The sequence below is a fragment of the Hyperolius riggenbachi genome, chromosome 2, assembly GCF_040937935.1.
Source record: "Hyperolius riggenbachi isolate aHypRig1 chromosome 2, aHypRig1.pri, whole genome shotgun sequence".
NCBI classification, from domain to species: Eukaryota; Metazoa; Chordata; class Amphibia; order Anura; family Hyperoliidae; genus Hyperolius; species Hyperolius riggenbachi.
Genome location: NC_090647.1, coordinates 573,460,882 through 573,467,566, shown reverse-complemented (window position 1 = coordinate 573,467,566; position 6,685 = coordinate 573,460,882). Strand labels below are relative to the sequence as shown.

At 47.8% G+C, this 6,685-nt stretch overlaps 1 protein-coding gene across 1 annotated transcript in view; it reads left to right on the top strand.

Annotated features, from left to right (window-relative positions):
* Positions 1-6,685, top strand: part of SLC37A1 (solute carrier family 37 member 1) — a 134,762-nt gene that overhangs the window by 76,776 nt on the left and 51,301 nt on the right. The gene's annotated exons all lie outside the window — the stretch shown is intronic.

The following is a 6,685-nucleotide window of genomic DNA, read 5'->3' as shown; positions in this document are numbered from 1 at the left end:
AGTCCATAATGTCATCCCGCTGTTTCATGTAACTCCTCCTCCTTCTCCACCCTCCACCCCCTACTGGTGCGATCACTGTCTTATAACCTCTCCTAGTCCATGATGTCACCCCGCTGTTTCATGTAACTCCTCCTCCTTCTTCACCCTCCACCCCTACTGGTGCCGTCACTGTCTTATAACCTCTCCTAGTCCATAATGTCATCCCGCTGTTTCATGTAACTCCTCCTCCTTCTCCAGCCCCTACTGGTGCCGTCACTGTCTTATAACCTCTCCTAGTCCATGATGTCACCCCGCAGTTTCATGTAACTCCTCCTCCTTCTCCACCACCTACTGGTGCCGTCACTGTCTTATAACCTCTCCTAGTCCATAATGTCATCCCGCTGTTTCATGTAACTCCTCCTCCTTCTCCACCCTCCACCCCCTACTGGTGCCGTCACTGTCTTATAACCTCTCCTAGTCCATAATGTCATCCTGCTGTTTCATGTAACTCCTCCTCCTTCTCCACCCTCCACCCCCTACTGGTGCCGTCACTGTCTTATAGCCTCTCCTAGTCCATGATGTCATCCCGCTGTTTCATGTAACTCCTCCTCCTTCTCCACCCCCTACTGGTGCCATCACTGTCTTATAGCCTCTCCTAGTCCATGATGTCATCCCGCTGTTTCATGTAACTCCTCCTCCTTCTCCACCCCCTACTGGTGCCGTCACTGTCTTATAACCTCTCCTAGTCCATGATGTCATCCCGCTGTTTCATGTAACTCCTCCTCCTTCTCCACCCCCTACTGGTGCCGTCACTGTCTTATAGCCTCTCCTAGTCCATGATGTCATCCCGCTGTTTCATGTAACTCCTTCTCCACCACCTACTGGTGCCGTCACTGTCTTATAACCTCTCCTAGTCCATGATGTCATCCCGCTGTTTCATGTAACTCCTCCTCCACCATCTACTGGTGCCGTCACTGTCTTATAGCCTCTCCTAGTCCATGATGTCATCCTGCTGTTTCATGTAACTCCTCCTCCTTCTCCACCCTCCACCCCCTACTGGTGCGATCACTGTCTTATAACCTCTCCTAGTCCATAATGTCATCCCGCTGTTTCATGTAACTCCTCCTCCTTCTCCACCCTCCACCCCCTACTGGTGCGATCACTGTCTTATAACCTCTCCTAGTCCATAATGTCATCCCGCTGTTTCATGTAACTCCTCCTCCTTCTCCTTAAAGCGGACCTGAACTAAGAACTTCCTCTCTGCTCTAAAAGATAAGTAATGGCAGCATCATCTTCAAAGAAAAACATTTATTTGTTACAGCTTACAGAGCTCCTACAATAAATCTGCAGGGTGTCTACTTCCTCCTTTCATGGAGACAAAGGGTTAACATCCTGCATTACATATTAGCTATGTCTGCGTGAGGACTGCCAAATCTCGGTGTTGACAAAGCTGAGAGATCGAATTACACTTGACATTAATTAGAATTAGGCAGGCTCTTTTGCCTAAAAACACGGGGTGCATTTCTCTCTGTTTTCATTGTGTCCTGTGCAAGAGTTCAGGTCCACTTTAAGGGCTCGTTCAGACTATGCGCGCATGGTGTGCGACACGCAAGAACGGTAGAAGGGCATAGACACGCCTTCTACCGTTCCCATTATATGCGCTGCTGCATGCATTTTCAGGATCCCAATGACTGTAGTGAATGGGATTTGCAGCACAGCGCATAGTAGCGCAGATGGCGTTCCGATCACACAGCTATCTGCGCTAAATGATGTGAACGAGGCCTAAGGCCTTCCTACTGCTCCATATAACTCCTCCTTCTCCTTAAGGCCTTCCTACTGCTCCATATAACTCCTCCTTCTCATTAAGGCCTTCCTACTGCTCCATATAACTCCTCCTTCTCCTTAAGGCCTTCCTACTGCTCCATATAACTCCTCCTTCTCATTAAGGCCTTCCTACTGCTCCATATAACTCCTCCTTCTCCTTAAGGCCTTCCTACTGTTCCATATAACTCCTCCTTCTCCTTAAGGCCTTCCTACTGCTCCATATAACTCCTCCTTCTCCTTGAGGCCTTCCTACTGCTCCATATAACTCCTCCTTCTCCTTAAGGCCTTCCTACTGCTCCATATAACTCCTCCTTCTCCTAGAGGCCTTCCTACTGTTCCATATAACTCCTCCTTCTCCTTAAGGCCTTCCTACTGTTCCATATAACTCCTCCTTCTCCTTAAGGCCTTCCTACTGCTCCATATAACTCCTCCTTCTCATTAAGGCCTTCCTACTGCTCCATATAACTCCTCCTTCTCATTAAGGCCTTCCTACTGCTCCATATAACTCCTCCTTCTCCTTAAGGCCTTCCTACTGCTCCATATAACTCCTCCTTAAGGCCTTCCTACTGCTCCATATAACTCCTCCTTCTCCTAGAGGCCTTCCTACTGTTCCATATAACTCCTCCTTCTCCTTAAGGCCTTCCTACTGTTCCATATAACTCCTCCTTCTCCTTAAGGCCTTCCTACTGCTCCATATAACTCCTCCTTCTCATTAAGGACTTCCTACTGCTCCATATAACTCCTCCTTCTCATTAAGGCCTTCCTACTGCTCCATATAACTCCTCCTTCTCCTTAAGGCCTTCCTACTGTTCCATATAACTCCTCCTTCTCCTTAAGGCCTTCCTACGGATCCATATAACTCCTCCTTCTCCTTAAGGCCTTCCTACTGCTCCATATAACTCCTCCTTCTCCTTAAGGCCTTCCTACTGCTCCATATAACTCCTCCTTCTCATTAAGGCCTTCCTACTGCTCCATATAACTCCTCCTTCTCATTAAGGCCTTCCTACCGCTCCATATAACTCCTCCTTCTCCTTAAGGCCTTCCTACTGCTCCATATAACTCCTCCTTCTCCTTAAGGCCTTCCTACTGCTCCATATAACTCCTCCTTCTCCTTAAGGCCTTCCTACTGCTCCATATAACTCCTCCTTCTCATTAAGGCCTTCCTACTGTTCCATATAACTCCTCCTTCTCCTTAATGCCTTCCTACTGTTCCATATAACTCCTCCTTCTCCTTGAGGCCTTCCTACTGCTCCATATAACTCCTCCTTCTCCTTGAGGCCTTCCTACTGCTCCATATAACTCCTCCTTCTCCTTAAGGCCTTCCTACTGCTCCATATAACTCCTCCTTCTCATTAAGGCCTTCCTACTGTTCCATATAACTCCTCCTTCTCCTTAATGCCTTCCTACTGTTCCATATAACTCCTCCTTCTCCTTGAGGCCTTCCTACTGCTCCATATAACTCCTCCTTCTCCTTGAGGCCTTCCTACTGCTCCATATAACTCCTCCTTCTCCTTAAGGCCTTCCTACTGCTCCATATAACTCCTCCTTCTCCTTAAGGCCTTCCTACTGCTCCATATAACTCCTCCTTCTCCTTGAGGCCTTCCTACTGCTCCATATAACTCCTCCTTCTCTTTGAGGCCTTCCTACTGCTCCATATAACTCCTCCTTCTCCTTAAGGCCTTCCTACTGCTCCATATAACTCCTCCTTCTCCTTAAGGCCTTCCTACTGCTCCATATAACTCCTCCTTCTCCTTAAGGCCTTCCTATTGCTCCATATTACTCCTCCTTCTCCTTAAGGCCTTCCTACTGCTCCATATAACTCCTCCTTCTCCTTGAGGCCTTCCTACTGCTCCATATAACTCCTCCTTCTCCTTGAGGCTTTACTACTGCTCCGTATAACTCCTCCTTCTCATTAAGGCCTTCCTACTGCTCCATATAACTCCTCCTTCTCCTTAATGCCTTCCTACTGCTCCATATAACTCCTCCTTCTCCTAGAGGCCATCCTACTGCTCCATATAACTCCTCCTTCTCCTTAATGCCTTCCTACTGCTCCATATAACTCCTCCTTCTCCTTAAGGCCTTCCTACTGCTCCATATAACTCCTCCTTCTCCTTAAGGCCTTCCTACTGCTCCATATAACTCCTCCTTCTCCTTAAGGCCTTCCTACTGTTCCATATAACTCCTCCTTCTCCTTGAGGCCTTCCTACTGCTCCATATAACTCCTCCTTCTCTTTGAGGCCTTCCTACTGCTCCATATAACTCCTCCTTCTCCTTAAGGCCTTCCTACTGCTCCATATAACTCCTCCTTCTCCTTGAGGCCTTCCTACTGCTCCATATAACTCCTCCTTCTCCTTAAGGCCTTCCTACTGCTCCATATAACTCTTCCTTCTCCTTAAGGCCTTCCTACTGCTCCATATAACTCCTCCTTCTCCTTAAGGCCTTCCTACTGCTCCATATAACTCCTCCTTCTCATTAAGGCCTTCCTACTGCTCCATATAACTCCTCCTTCTCCTTAAGGCCTTCCTACTGCTCCATATAACTCCTCCTTCTCCTTAAGGCCTTCCTACTGCTCCATATAACTCCTCCTTCTCCTTAAGGCCTTCCTACTGCTCCATATAACTCCTCCTTCTCCTTAAGGCCTTCCTACTGTTCCATATAACTCCTCCTTCTCCTTGAGGCCTTCCTACTGCTCCATATAACTCCTCCTTCTCTTTGAGGCCTTCCTACTGCTCCATATAACTCCTCCTTCTCCTTAAGGCCTTCCTACTGCTCCATATAACTCCTCCTTCTCCTTGAGGCTTTACTACTGCTCCGTATAACTCCTCCTTCTCCTTAAGGCCTTCCTACTGCTCCATATAACTCCTCCTTCTCCTTGAGGCCTTCCTACTGCTCCATATAACTCCTCCTTCTCCTTAATGCCTTCCTACTGCTCCATATAACTCCTCCTTCTCCTTGAGGCCTTCCTACTGCTCCATATAACTCCTCCTTCTCATTAAGGCCTTCCTACTGCTCCATATAACTCCTCCTTCTCCTTAAGGCCTTCCTACTGCTCCATATAACTCCTCCTTCTCCTTGAGGCTTTACTACTGCTCCATATAACTCCTCCTTCTCCTTGAGGCCTTCCTACTGCTCCATATAACTCCTCCTTCTCCTTGAGGCTTTACTACTGCTCCGTATAACTCCTCCTTCTCCTTAAGGCCTTCCTACTGCTCCATATAACTCCTCCTTCTCCTTAAGTTAAGGCCTTCCTACTGCTCCATATAACTCCTCCTTCTCCTAGAGGCCTTCCTACTGCTCCATATAACTCCTCCTCCTCCTTAAGGCCTTCCTACTGCTCCATATAACTCCTCCTCCTCCTTAAGGCCTTCCTACTGCTCCATATAACTCCTCCTTCTCCTTAATGCCTTCCTACTGCTCCATATAACTCCTCCTTCTCCTTGAGGCCTTCCTACTGCTCCATATAACTCCTCCTTCTCCTAGAGGCCTTCCTACTGCTCCATATAACTCCTCCTTCTCCTAAGGCCTTCCTACTGCTCCATATAACTCCTCCTTCTCCTTAAGGCCTTCCTACTGCTCCATATAACTCCTCCTCCTCCTTGAGGCCTTCCTACTGCTCCATATAACTCCTCCTTCTCCTTGAGGCCTTCCTACTGCTCCATATAACTCCTCCTTCTCCTTGAGGCCTTCCTACTGCTCCATATAACTCCTCCTTCTCCTTGAGGCCTTCCTACTGCTCCATATAACTCCTCCTCCTCCTTGAGGCTTTACTACTGCTCCATATAACTCCTCCTTCTCCTTGAGGCCTTCCTACTGCTCCATATAACTCCTCCTTCTCATTAAGGCCTTCCTACTGCTCCATATAACTCCTCCTTCTCCTTAAGGCCTTCCTACTGCTCCATATAACTCCTCCTTCTCCTTAAGGCCTTCCTACTGCTCGATATAACTCCTCCTTCTCCTTAAGGCCTTCCTACTGCTCCATATTACTCCTCCTTCTCCTTAAGGCCTTCCTACTGCTCCATATAACTCCTCCTTCTCCTTGAGGCCTTCCTACTGCTCCATATAACTCCTCCTTCTCCTTGAGGCCTTCCTACTGCTCCATATAACTCCTCCTCCTCCTTGAGGCTTTACTACTGCTCCATATAACTCCTCCTTCTCCTTGAGGCCTTCCTACTGCTCCATATAACTCCTCCTTCTCATTAAGGCCTTCCTACTGCTCCATATAACTCCTCCTTCTCCTTAAGGCCTTCCTACTGCTCCATATAACTCCTCCTTCTCCTTAAGGCCTTCCTACTGCTCCATATAACTCCTCCTTCTCCTTAAGGCCTTCCTACTGCTCCATATTACTCCTCCTTCTCCTTAAGGCCTTCCTACTGCTCCATATAACTCCTCCTTCTCCTTGAGGCCTTCCTACTGCTCCATATAACTCCTCCTTCTCCTTGAGGCTTTACTACTGCTCCGTATAACTCCTCCTTCTCATTAAGGCCTTCCTACTGCTCCATATAACTCCTCCTTCTCCTTAATGCCTTCCTACTGCTTCATATAACTCCTCCTTCTCCTAGAGGCCTTCCTACTGCTCCATATAACTCCTCCTTCTCCTTAATGCCTTCCTACTGCTCCATATAACTCCTCCTTCTCCTTAAGGCCTTCCTACTGCTCCATATAACTCCTCCTTCTCCTTAAGGCCTTCCTACTGCTCCATATAACTCCTCCTTCTCCTTAAGGCCTTCCTACTGCTCCATATAACTCCTCCTTCTCCTTAAGGCCTTCCTACTGCTCCATATAACTCCTCCTTCTCCTAGAGGCCTTCCTACTGTTCCATATAACTCCTCCTTCTCCTTAAGGCCTTCCTACTGTTCCATATAACTCCTCCTTCTCCTTAAGG